At 32.5% G+C, this 14845-nt stretch overlaps 1 pseudogene; it reads right to left on the reverse strand.

Annotated features, from left to right (window-relative positions):
- The window catches only part of LOC121223206 (protein PIR-like), a 105480-nt pseudogene that overhangs the window by 18983 nt on the left and 71652 nt on the right, over nucleotides 1-14845 (reverse strand).

The following is a 14845-nucleotide window of genomic DNA, read 5'->3' on the forward strand; positions in this document are numbered from 1 at the left end:
GCAAAACGGGCAGAGAAGGAAGGAAAGAAAGAAAGAAAGAAAGAAAAAGAAAAAGGGAAATTTAAGGTTTTAAGGTTCCAAGCTCAATTGGTAAGTCAAATTAAGTCTTTTTCTTATAATTTTTGAGTTTTTGGAATCCTAGAGATAATACTACTTGATTTATGTTGATATTTTGAAAGTTAGTAGATTGTTAGACATGAGTTATGTTGAATTAATTGATGAACTAGAGGTTAAAATGATTGAATTTTAAGTTAGAAGTTAGTAAAAGATTGATTTGTAAAATAAAATATAAGTTTTGAATTGATAGGGCTTAAATTGGAAAAAAAATACCAATATTCATAAGTATATGTTAGAGTGTGATTTTGATATTGCCATGGAAGGGAAAAATGATCAGCATGTCATAAAACATAAGAAAATAGGATGAAGTTTAATTTACGAGCCTTGGGGCAAAAGTGCAAATATGTGAAAGTTTAGGGGTAAAAATATAATTTTGCAAAAGTTTGGGTCAAGGACTGTTTTAATAAATTTGAATATTAAATAAGTTAAATTTGCTATTATAGATCAAGAAGAACGAAATTCGGGAGTAGATCGGGGAAAAGAAAAAGTAAAGGACTAAATTGTAAAGTTTAGTCACATTTTGTATCAAGGTAAGTTTACAGTAAATAAATGCAATATTCTTTTATTTTACATTATTATTGTCAATTTCCAGCATTTATATATTTATGTTATGAAAATATTTAAAGTCGAATTTAAGGTGAAGTGACAGAGGAAAAGTGTTAGAAAGCTCCGGTTGAACCCTAGGAATGTTAGGATATTAGGGTTGACAGGACAGAACAGAAATGAGCCATGTAAGTCCATATTAGAAATATGGCTTTGGAGACAGGATTGAGCCATGTAAGTCCATATTATATATGGCATTGGAGACAGGAATAATTCATGTAAGTCCATGTTAAAGACATGGCATTGGCAGGATATTGATAGACAGGAACGACCCTAGTATCCTTAGTATTCCGAGTGGTTCAACGGGTCAGGGTACGAGTTAAATTACAGTGAATTAACAGCAAAGGAAAAGTAGATTATATTTATGAAAACGGAAAGGTCAGGTAAGAAAGAAGGTAAGGGAATAAAGAAGAAGATATAAATTGAGAAGTAAAGAAATTTATGATGTTAGATGATATTATGCATAATTATCCATTATGTTGAATGTTGTGATTTATTTGCTTGTAAGCTTACTAAGCCTAGTGCTTAATCTCTTTATTTTCTTCTTCTTATAGTACTTATCTAGCCACTCGGGGATCGAAGGAAACGTCGGAGGCCGATCACACTATCAAAGAAATAACTCGGTATAATTAGACGTTTTGTTTTGTGTATGGCATGTATAGAAACTTAGCTACTTTTGGTATAATATGAATAATGAGTGATGTGTAAGTAGTTGATGATGTATGGTTATTAAAATGATTAAGGATGAAGGTGTTTGTTGTTATGAAAGATTAGGTGATAAATTATGCATGGAAATCATAAAAGGATAAAATTTTGCAAAGAAACAGAATTCAGGCAGCACAGTGACGTGAATTTGAAAAATCACCCAAGATAGTATAAAATGAATTAGAGGGTGAATGATATATGGAATTAAAGCTTGTTGAGTCTATTTTCATGGAAAAATAACGGTGTAGGAAAAAGAAATTTATATTTTAAGATATGTGAATTTTAGTAAGATAGGGTCAGAACTGTTTTTGGAGTCCCCTAATCTGAGTTTAGAAAATAATTACAAATTGTAAAAAATGGTTATGAGTTGAAATTTACATGCTTAGATTCCTTAATGAGTCTATTTTCTATAGAAACAAGTAAGAACTTCATATGAAAATCCTATAGCGAGAAAACTTATTCTTAGTGACTAGAGGTCAGGGCAGTCTGGTGGTGACACAGGGGAGACTTTAACTAATAAACTGTACTAATTTGCTGAACAAAAAATTCTAAAAATTTTATGGTGAGTAGATATATGAGTCTAGTTTCAGGGAAAATTTACGGGATTAAATTTCGAGTTCTTTAGCTCAAGTTATAATTAATTTAGTAACTGCTGCGCGACTAGACAGATTTGCTGCGAATAATGAAATAAATTTTCAAACCTAGTTTTTATGCTCCGAACTGGTAAGATAAGCCAAGTAATGCCTCGTGCTCGACTCCAGAAACGGTCTCGGGTAAGGGGTGTTACATTTATTGGTATCAGAGCAGGTTTAGTCGGTTCTCGGAACAGTTAGTGTGAGAAAAAGTCTAGCTATACATGCCATACTTGTATTTTGATAGTGTGGCGACTCCTGACAATTTTTTTTAATAAACATTTTGTTTTATAGTAATGGATCCCGGGCGAGCTGGTGATGATGATGTAGAAAGTAATGCGCCTGCTTCCACAGAAGGGGCAGCGCCATCTGAGAATAGGCCAGTAATAGTTGATCAGGGAGGAGTGACTCGAGAAGCTCTCTTCCGAGCTTTGAATGATTTGTTTGCCGAGTTCGTTCGTACGAATCCGGCAGTTAGACCTCCACCCCCTCATGATTCTCAGGCTACCCATGCAGCTCAAGCTTCCCTAGTCACAGGTACAATGGTAAGAGAAAAGCCACCAGTTGATAGAATCAGGAAACAAGGGGCAGAAGAGTTCCGAGCAACAAAAGATGATGATGCAGAAAGAGCAGAATTTTGGTTAGAAAATACTATCAGAGTCTTCGACGAATTATCTTGTACACCCGAGGAATGTATGAAATGTGTAGTATCACTTCTTAGAGACTCAGCCTACTACTGGTGGAAGACACTTGTATCAGTTGTACCGAAAGAGAGGGTCACTTGGGATTTCTTTCAGGAAGAATTTCGTAAAAAGTACATCAGTCAGAGGTTTATTGACCAGAAAAGAAAGGAATTCCTGGAATTGAAACAAGGCAATATGACGGTGACCGATTATGAGCGTGAATTTGTTAGGCTCAGTAAATATGCTCAAGAATGTGTGTCCACAGAGGCTATCATGTGTAAAAGGTTTGAGGATGGGTTAAATGATGATATCCGACTGTCAGTGGGTGTCCTAGAAATAAAAGAGTTCGTTATTTTAGTTGAGAGAGCCTGTAAGGCAGAGGAGCTATTAAAAAGAAAAGGCAAAGTTGAGACAGAGACACAAGATACAAAGAAGAGACAGATGAGCAGATAATTTCAGGCTACATCCAAGAGGCCCAAAGAGTTTTCTACCAGATTTAGCTTTTCGGCAGGGCAATCTAGTCAGAATAGAGGTAGCAAATTTAAGGATCCGAAGGCTCAGACCACATCGACTACGAGTGTAGGTAATGTCAGACAGGGTAGATCAGGGTGTCCACGGTGTGGTAGACTTCATTATGGTCCTTGTCGGGCAGGCGAAAATGTTTGCTATAAATGTGGTGCTCCAGATCATTTTGTACGAGAATGTCCAGAAATGGCTAACCGAGAGGTAACACAGAGTGCTAGATTCGGAAATGCTCCTACTAGAGGCAGATCACCGAGGCAACTAGGAGTAGGAGCAAGTAACAGAGGTACCTCTGGAGATTCAATTGTGAGACCAGATGTTAGAGCCCCTGCAAGGACTTATGCTATTCGTGCACGCGAAGAGGCATCCTTCCCCGATGTGATTACGGGTACATTTTCTCTACATGATATTAATGTCATTGCTCTGATTGATCCGGGTTCGACTCATTCTTATGTTTGTATGAAATTGATGCCTAGTATAAGTATGCCTATAGAATCTACAAAATTTGTGATTAAAGTATCGAATCCATTAGGCAAGCATGTATTAGTAGATAAAGTATGTAGAAATTGTCCTTTAATGATTAGAGGCTACTGTTTTCCGGCCGATCTCATGCTATTTCCATTTGATGAGTTTGATGTGATTCTTGGTATGGTGAAAGGTGCCGGATATTTACCGATCATAAAAGCTTGAAATACTTGATGACTCAAAAAGACTTGAATTTGAGGCAAAGAAGATGGTTAGAATTGCTTAAAGATTATGAGTTAGTGGTTGATTATCACCCAGGTAAGGCAAATGTAGTTGCTGACGCTTTAAGCAGGAAACTTTTATTTACATTGCAAGCTTTGAATACCAATTTAGCCATGTTAGATGATAGTTCTATTTTAGCTGAATTTAGAGCTAAACCGGTATTTCTTGAAGAGATTTGTGAAGCTCGGAAAGATGATAATGAGTTACAAGCTAAAAGAGTTCAATGTGAGTCAGGCATAGAATCAGATTTCTGGATTGGTTCTGATGGTTGTTTGATGTTTAGAGACAGAATTTGTGTACCAAAGAATGATGAGCTTATTCGAAAGATTTTACAGGAAGCACATAACAGTTTTTTATCTATTCATCCATGCAGTACAAAAATGTATAATGATTTGAAGAAATTGTATGGGTGGGTAGGAATGAAAAGAGATATTTCAGAGTTTGTTTTTAGATGCTTGATTTGTCAATAGGTAAAGGCCGAACATCAGGTACCCTCAGGATTATTGCAACCTGTGCTAGTTCCGGAATGGAAATGGGACAGAGTTACTATGGATTTTGTGACAGGATTGCCGTTAACACTGAAAAAGAAAGATGCAGTATGGGTTGTGATTGATAAGCTAACTAAGTCGGCTCATTTTATCCCAATCCGTATGGATTATTCACTTGACAAGTTGGCCGAGTTATACATTTCAGAGATAGTTAGACTACATGGAGTGCATTATTGATGTTGAAGTATTGTTCTATCTATATGGTTGGAACGTCAGTTCTATTATGGCATTATGGTTTTTAATCTATCTGATGGTTGTGGCTTCGGTATAGTTTAAAGCTTCGATGTTAATGATTGAAATATTTTTATTATATATAATTCCTTTCTAGTTTTCGTGAAAGGGGTTGACATCGGCAAAAGTGTAGATGGAGGAAGATTGAGCTCAAACTTGTATTTTGGTTTTCACTTCTCAGGTAATTCTGAAATTATGTCAACAAGTCAATAATGGAATGTCAAAATTCGTTTGAGTTAAATGCTATTTGTGGAAATTTTCGATTGGTGTTCCGAGAGGATTATGATATATGGTATATCTGGATTGTTTTGACAACAAGAAGATTGGATTATTCTGAAATGTTATTATCTGATAGATAAAATCGACTCAGTTGTTTTAATCAGAGTGGGTTATTCATTGAAAAGTTAATTGAGTTATAATCAGTGATGGAATCAGTACATCTTGGGTCTCCACAATGGGTTTAAATTATCTGTTTTCTTATCGCTGGATGGGTTTCCAAGATCTTCGTTCAAAGGTATTAAATAAGATAATTCGGGTTTCTCAGTTATGTTTCGACAGACAATTACTGGACATTTCTTGGTAGTCATACTACTAGTGAAAAAGTGATGGCAAGAAAACATCAGAGCTGCTCAGTTAAGTTCAGGCATAGTATCAATTTCTAAAATGAGTTTTGGTATGAGTTCGGAAGTGATATGAGTTATGATTAATTTTTATGGACTTCGATTGAAAGGGGTGAAGAAAGATTTGACTTAATAGCTTGTATCAGGTGAGAAATTTCGAGGACGAAATTTTTTTTAAGGGGGGGAGAGTTGTAACAGCCCAATTTTCAGTAGTGTCAGAACAGTGATTTGAGATCACTAAATTCGATGAAGAAGTTAGAAATATTTTTGAATTAGTGAATTTTGTGATTTAAAAGAAATTATTAGGTAAATTGGGTCGAAAACGAGGTATCGAGACCTCGATATTATAAACTGAGCCGTAAATATTTTTATAAATATTTACGGAGTGTCAATAGGATAATATTAAAGTTTCGTTAAGAAATTTTAATGTTTCGATAGTTAATTATGAAAAAGGATTAAATTGCAATAGGGATAAAAGTTTAATTATAGATTAAAGAAAAGTTAAAAGGACCAAATAGGCAATTATGCCTTTTTCCAAAGTTGAGGCGGCATAAGTATAAAAATCTGAGATTTTTATGTGTTAAAAAAATATTATATTATAGTAATGATTATGTTTTTATATTATATTATTATTAATATATTATATTATATTATATATATACATAAAACAAAAGAAAGAATAGAAAAAAAGAAAGAAAAGAAAGAGAATAGAAGAGACGAAACAGAGAAAGAAACAGAGAGCAAAACGGGCAGAGAAGGAAGGAAAGAAAGAAAGAAAGAAAGAAAAAGAAAAAGGGAAATTTAAGGTTTTAAGGTTCCAAGCTCAATTGGTAAGTCAAATTAAGTCTTTTTCTTATAATTTTTGAGTTTTTGGAATCCTAGAGATAATACTACTTGATTTATGTTGATATTTTGAAAGTTAGTAGATTGTTAGACATGAGTTATGTTGAATTAATTGATGAACTAGAGGTTAAAATGATTGAATTTTAAGTTAGAAGTTAGTAAAAGATTGATTTGTAAAATAAAATATAAGTTTTGAATTGATAGGGCTTAAATTGGAAAAAAATACCAATATTCATAAGTATATGTTAGAGTGTGATTTTGATATTGCCATAGAAGGGAAAAATGATCAGCATGTCATAAAACATAAGAAAATAGGATGAAGTTTAATTTACGAGCCTTGGGGCAAAAGTGCAAATATGTGAAAGTTTAGGGGTAAAAATATAATTTTGCAAAAGTTTGGGTCAAGGACTGTTTTAATAAATTTGAATATTAAATAAGTTAAATTTGCTATTATAGATCAAGAAGAACGAAATTCGGGAGTAGATCGGGGAAAAGAAAAAGTAAAGGACTAAATTGTAAAGTTTAGTCAAATTTTGTATCAAGGTAAGTTTACAGTAAATAAATGCAATATTCTTTTATTTTACATTATTATTGTCAATTTCCAGCATTTATATATTTATGTTATGAAAATATTTAAAGTCGAATTTAAGGTGAAGTGACAGAGGAAAAGTGTTAGAAAGCTCCGGTTGAACCCTAGGAATGTTAGGATATTAGGGTTGACAGGACAGAACAGAAATGAGCCATGTAAGTCCATATTAGAAATATGGCTTTGGAGACAGGATTGAGCCATGTAAGTCCATATTATATATGGCATTGGAGACAGGAATAATTCATGTAAGTCCATGTTAAAGACATGGCATTGGCAGGATATTGATAGACAGGAACGACCCTAGTATCCTTAGTATTCCGAGTGGTTCAACGGGTCAGGGTACGAGTTAAATTACAGTGAATTAACAGCAAAGGAAAAGTAGATTATATTTATGAAAACGGAAAGGTCAGGTAAGAAAGAAGGTAAGGGAATAAAGAAGAAGATAGAAATTGAGAAGTAAAGAAATTTATGATGTTAGATGATATTATGCATAATTATCCATTATGTTGAATGTTGTGATTTATTTGCTTGTAAGCTTACTAAGCCTAGTGCTTAATCTCTTTATTTTCTTCTTCTTATAGTACTTATCTAGCCACTCGGGGATCGAAGGAAACGTCGGAGGCCGATCACACTATCAAAGAAATAACTCGGTATAATTAGACGTTTTGTTTTGTGTATGGCATGTATAGAAACTTAGCTACTTTTGGTATAATATGAATAATGAGTGATGTGTAAGTAGTTGATGATGTATGGTTATTAAAATGATTAAGGATGAAGGTGTTTGTTGTTATGAAAGATTAGGTGATAAATTATGCATGGAAATCATAAAAGGATAAAATTTTGCAAAGAAACAGAATTCAGGCAGCACAGTGACGTGAATTTGAAAAATCACCCAAGATAGTATAAAATGAATTAGAGGGTGAATGATATATGGAATTAAAGCTTGTTGAGTCTATTTTCATGGAAAAATAACGGTGTAGGAAAAAGAAATTTATATTTTAAGATATGTGAATTTTAGTAAGATAGGGTCAGAACTGTTTTTGGAGTCCCCTAATCTGAGTTTAGAAAATAATTACAAATTGTAAAAAAATGGTTATGAGTTGAAATTTACATGCTTAGATTCCTTAATGAGTCTATTTTCTATAGAAACAAGTAAGAACTTCATATGAAAATCCTATAGCGAGAAAACTTATTCTTAGTGACTAGAGGTCAGGGCAGTCTGGTGGTGACACAGGGGAGACTTTAACTAATAAACTGTACTAATTTGCTGAACAAAAAATTCTAAAAATTTTATGGTGAGTAGATATATGAGTCTAGTTTCAGGGAAAATTTACGGGATTAAATTTCGAGTTCTTTAGCTCAAGTTATAATTAATTTAGTAACTGCTGCGCGACTAGACAGATTTGCTGCGAATAATGAAATAAATTTTCAAACCTAGTTTTTATGCTCCGAACTGGTAAGATAAGCCAAGTAATGCCTCGTGCTCGACTCCAGAAATGGTCTCGGGTAAGGGGTGTTACAAAAAGAAACTCATCTTGTTGTTGCTCAATTGTAGCTTTTGTCTCTTCATGTTGTTGAGACTTACAAACCCGCTCTATGTGTCCAATACTACCACATTTTTTGCATTTGATATCGGGCCTCCACCAACACTTCTTTGGCAAGTGATTTGTCTCTTACAATGTGAACATGGTGGATATGTATCGTTGTTGTTATTACTGCTGGTATTATCTTTCTTGTTTTTGCCTCTTGAATTTTCAAACTTTGATTGAAAAGCACCCTCTTCTGATTCTTCTTGTCTCACTGTTCTCCTTTGTTTTGGAGCCTGCAATGCATTTACCATTTTTGCTAAGGATATACTTGAAAAATCCTTAGATTCTTCTAATGAATAAATTTTAGACTCATATTTTTCAGGTATATTGACAAGACTTTTTTGAACTATTCGATCATTGGAAAAATCCTGACCCAACAATCTTACCTTATTTGCTATGCCCTCCAACTTGTCAGAATAGTCTTTAATGGTTTCTATCTCCTTCATTTTCATCATTTCAAACCCTCCGATCAGATTAAACAATTGCATATTTTTTGTTTTTTCATTGCCTTGGTATAGAGGTGATCATGGGCCGGGTCGGGTCGGGTTCGGGCCGGGCTTGGATAAATTTTTAGGCCTATGTTTTGGGCTGAGCTGGGTCCGGGCCTAGAAAACGGGCCTAAAATTTTGTCCAAGCCAGGCCCGAAAGAAAATTGCTAAGCCCGAGCCCGGCCCGAGCCGGTCCATATTAAAATTTTTTAGCTTATTTCATTAAATAAAAAATTTTAAAACAAATATTAAAATAATTCTTAAAACAATACACAAATTAAAAATATAATAAAAGTGGTTATATTAAAATTGAAACAAATTAGAACTAAAATAATAGCCAAATTAATAATAAAAAAAGTATATTTGATTAAAAATAAAAATATATATTTAATATATAATTCGGGCCGGGTCGGGTCCTAGCCAAAAAAAATTTACTTGAGGCCCAGCCCGTTTTCTAAACGGGCATCTTTTTTCCCCAAACCCATATTTCGGGCCTATATTTTTACCCGAACCCTCCCATTTTTCGGGCGAGCCGTCGGGCCAGACTGAGTAGCCCAACCCATGATCACCTCTACCTTGGTATTTCTTTATCGAGGTAGTTCCAAATTTCTTTTGCTAACCCCAAATTTATGATTATTGTAAATATTTTGCTTAAAACAGCAGAGAAAAGACATGCTTTAGCTTTGGATTTCCTTGTTTTTTCTCTTTTTAAGTCTTCAGTTGATTCATCATTGGATATACTGGCAAAGATGGAACACTGTAGTTTTCTTCTAATAGTTCCCAAGTATCCATCACATCAAGATAGACTGTAATTCTAACAGCCCAAGCTTGATAGTTATCACCATAAAAAAAATGGTGGAATAATATGAGAAAATGATGTTGTGTCAGCTTCCATGTCTAAAGTTTATGTGTTTCTCTTAACTCACAGATCCCTTAAGATAAAAGCTTTGATGCCAATTGTTGGTATTTTAGTAGAAAATATGAAACACAAAAAATGTGAAAGAAAGATATATTGGAAGCACACTATAATCTGTTGTATTGTTCAGATTATATAGAAAAAAAAATAACAGAGACCTATTAAATTTACTCCTAAAATCATGCCACAAACACTTAACTTACTCCTAAAATCATGTGACAAAAAGTTCAAAAATTAAAAATCCCTAAAGACTTGGTCTACAAACCTATTATTAAGCAAGTCTAAGGCACATTTTCAACAAATATCTTGAAACTCAATAATATTTCAAATATTAAGTACAAAGGTTCAAATAAAAGAAGGCATAAAGCAATTCAAGTAAAATGTTGAACTTTAATAAGTTAAGAAATTTAAGCTCTGATCATTGCGAAAGAAGTATAACTGCAGCAAATATTGCATACGTATCTTGTTTAATATTATGATATATTATATAGTAGTGCTCAAATAAGCCATGTCAATAACCTTGTAACACCGCTAAAATTTTTATATTTGAAAAGCAGTTATAAATCGAGAGTGTACAATTGATTTCTTAAAGTAAAATAAGGAAATGAACGTGATTAAAGAGAAAGTTGAGGAGTATCAAAGAAAGTTAAATTGAAAAGTACGTTGTGGTATACTAAATTAAAATAAGGATTAAATCGTAAAGATGTAAAAAATTTTGAGGTTCAAGAATAACTATTCAAAATTGTGGGGTTAAGGTATAAAAATGAGAAAGTAGAAGAAGCAAAAACGGAAATAGCCTAATTTCTTATGACATGAAATTGGGGTGCAAGGTCCAATTTGAATAAGTTGAGAAATACGAGAGACTAAATCGTAATTTTACCAAAAATAAGTAATAATTCAAGGATGAAAATTTGAAGAAACATAAAGAGTAAAATGATCATTACCTAAATTAGTTAATTATATTGTGTCATAATTAAAGATGAAAAGTGTTAAATTATGATTGATTGAATATTTTATTATTTTATAAGATATTTTAATATTTTAATAAATGAATTAAAATGAGACATTTCTATAAAAAAGTGTAGAAAAATTCACTCATCTCTTCATACTTCTCACGTCACTTTATATATAAATGAGAAGGGGATTTCCTTTTCTTACAATTTGGTCCCTTGTCATAAAATTCTATTTTTTCTTCCAAGTTCCTTGAAGATTCCCATAGTCACCCAAAAGGAGAAGTGATGAAGAGATACTAGAGAGTTAGATTATCATCTTAAAAGCAAGAAATGAGATATTAGAAGTGATAAAAGTTTAAAAGAAAGGAATGGAAGTGATGGAAGTGAGAAAAAATTAAAAGAGAAACAAAGATGAGGAAGCTCTTGTGAAAAGAGGTAAGTATTCATACTACCCTTATTTATATATTTCAAAGATTTAAGTTAATATATGTTCATGATTGAATGTATAGTGTGTGAATTTTAATTGAAGTAGTAGTGATGAGAAGTGAATAATGAGTTATGATGTATAGAAATTATACGATTTCAAATGAGAAGAGAGGATGTAAATAAATTCACATGTTAATAATATCTGAGCTTAAATGACTAAATTGAATAGTAATTAAAAGTGTAATGTTTTGTATAATCAAATGATTTTGTGCTAAATATCAATATATGTTAAAGTGATATAAATATCAAAATGATGAAATTGGTGTTAAGAGTAATAGTAAGTGAAAGTGTATAATTTGAGTGAAATTCATGAATAATCCATAAATGTATGGAATATAAGTGTGTAATTGAATTTTTGATAATGAAACGATAATACTACACCAAAATAGGCTTTTAGTGGCACTTTTAGTGGCGTTTTGTGGAAAAACGCCTGGTAAAAATCAGGCATTAGCGGCGTTTGTGAGAAAGCGCCACAAAAAATAGGCCTTTAGTGGCACTTATAAAAAAACGCCGCTAATAATATGCATTAGCGGTGCTTCTGCTGAAACGCCACAAAAACTCCAAACCCAACGGCGTCGTTTGGTGACCTTTAGAGGGCTTTAGTGGCGTTTTTAAACAAACGCCGCTAATGTTATGGTTTTTAGTGGCGTTTTTTTCTAAGCGCCGCTAATTTTAGGGCTTTTAGCGGCATTTTTAATAATGCGCCGCTAAAGTTAAGGTTTTTAGTTGCGTTTGTTTGTAAAGCGCCGCTAATGTTGGAGTTTTAGCGGCGTTTTGATGGAAACACTGCAAAATACATTTTATCTTAATTGGTTTAATATTATTTAGATTAATTAAATAAAATTCAACTTAATTCTAGAATATGTAAAATATTCGATGGATAATATTATTTAATTTAAATTCAAGGTTGGAATAGTAATACTTTAATAATTCATGACAAACATTTAATTAAATACTTAAATAAATTTGTGAATTTGAATTGAAATCATTCAAATTAAAATATATGCATATACCTAACTCACTATCATTCCTTTTGTTATCACTTCAATATTAAAAATAAAATGCCATATATATATATAGTTGTTCGTCCTTCTTGTTTTCATTTATCTAATTGAGAAATTAAGAATATAACAAATTTGTTAATCAGAGAAATTTATTCATTTATCAATAAAATAAAATATTAAAAATTCCATACTTTATATAAAAAATAAATTTTATAAAGATTAATATTGTTTATTGCTACTTTATACAAAATTTTTAACTATTAATTATTGTTTAATCGATTTAAACTATATTTTATGATTATTAAAGATTTATGGAATTTTTTGGAAGGTATTTTAAGGAGTAAGGGGTATGGATTAGGGTTTGGGATTAAGGTTTAAGGGTTAGGGGTTAGGAATTTAGGGGTTAGGGGTTAGTGATTTAAGGGGTTAGGGTTTAGGGGGATTTAGGGGTTAGGGGTTAGGGGTTAGAGATTTAGGGGTTAGGGTGTCAAGGGTACTCAAGTTAGGGTTGGTTTCTTAGATTAATTAGTTTAATTAATTTATATATTAAATATGTTCTTATATGTTTGTAAAATATATAATGATAAATTTAATATCGGCCTTGAGTATGTGCTAGCAGTCGAGTAAGTAGTGACTGCCCGGTTTTGTTTCTCAAATTTTTTGTCAGTACTCTACAAAATCTAGTTCACCCTTCTTTATAGTAGAAAGGATTGTTCTAAATATATTTATTGATGAATGACGGGATTTGGATTGTTGGAAGCTAGAAGCCCCCTTTCGGTTTTTTGGCAATGTTCCTAGGGCACAGATAGCACATGTCAAGAATCCTAGAATTGGTACGTGGAGGCTCAGTGATCATTTAAGATATTTCAAATATGTATAGTTAATTTATATTATTTAGTTAAGAGATATAATATATATATTAGGGTTTAAGATATTTCAAAGATGTATATTGAATGGTTAAATTAGGGTTTAAGGTTTATTTGAGACTTGTTAAATGATACAATTAATTAATACTTTTATATTTAAAAATATTTAACCTTAACAATTCGATATTTTTATATGGATATATATATATAGGTAATTAATTATTGAATTTGGATAGGATCAAAATATTAGAAAAACTAAAAAATATAAAAATGAAATAAAAAAACTAAATTTTATAATTTTATCAAAAACTTTTAAATATTACTTAAAATTTTAATAATTATTTAATTAAAATTTTAATGAAACATAGAAGAAATAAATAAATAAATAAAATATGTGAGATTTAGCGGCGTTTTCAGCAAAAACGCCGCAAACGTTTTTAATAATTTGGAGAAAACGGTGTAGTTTTTGGTTGGGAATTTAACTGCCTTCGCGGAGTAACAGTGAAAACACCACTAAATCTGGGAATTAGCGGCGCTAGAAAGAAAACGCCGCAAAGTTGCTCTGTAGTCTGTAATTAAAACGTTGACATTTTGTGTGGCATATTAACGGTATTAGCGGCGCTCAGGTGAAAAAGCCGCAATTTTTAATTTTATATTGTTTTTTTAAATATTAATTAAAAAAACAATGTTTTAAAATTTCTGAAAACGATGGCGTTTCAATAAAATAAATTAATGTATTGTGGCGTTTCTGTATAAAACGCCACGAAAATTTGATTTACCGGCGTTTTATTCATAAACGCCGGAAAAATATTATTAGTTTGGGCAAAACGATGTAATTTTTGTTTTGGAATTTTTTTCGACTTTAACGGCGCAACGCTTAAAATGCCACTGAAGGTAGGTTTTAGCGGTGCTATCAAATAAAACGCCGCAAATTTTCCGCCCATTTTAGAGAAACACTGTCGTTTTACATGACACGTTAAAGGAATTAGTGGCGCTATATTAGAAACTCCGCAAATGTTCATTCTGCTAAGACACTGTCGTTTTATAGTGTCTGTATTTCATCCCAAATAGTCCCATCCCTTTGCCGACAAATCACTTTTCTCCCCAAAAATTCCCCCTAAATTTTCCCCAAAAATCCCCCAAATCTAGAACCCTAGTCTACTGTGCCCCAACCATCACTGCTACATTGCGATTTACTGACCCTTCTGTTGTTGCTCGTTGACCGTCGACCGTGACAGTCGTGTACCACCGAACTCCTCTGCCGTCGCTTGGGTAAAACGATCGGTAAGGTTTTCCTCTTTTTCTTCTGCGCTCAAATAGTTTTGCACCTGGTTTAGGGTTTAGGTTACAACCTCACATACATTATTTTACACCTAATAATGTTAACTAAATGCGCAAATTGTTGATGGGTTTCAGACAATTTTACAGTATCCTGTTTGGGACAGAAAAGACCGGGAATTTGTTCTTAGAATTTTATCTATAGCCTTTGCATAATTTAGTTCATTATTTGTTTATTTCCTGTTTGTAGTTCCAAATAGTTTGGAACTGTTCATAATTTTTTTCATCATTTTCACTCTCCTGTTTGTATGATAGGAAATGATAATATTTGGTCCCATAATTGCTCTTACTGAAACCAAAAGTACCATATCTCATGTCATACGCATGAAAAAAAATATTATTTTTAAACAAAAATCAAAGCAAAC

Source organism: Gossypium hirsutum, chromosome D11 (assembly GCF_007990345.1).
Source record: "Gossypium hirsutum isolate 1008001.06 chromosome D11, Gossypium_hirsutum_v2.1, whole genome shotgun sequence".
Classification (NCBI taxonomy): Eukaryota; Viridiplantae; Streptophyta; class Magnoliopsida; order Malvales; family Malvaceae; genus Gossypium; species Gossypium hirsutum.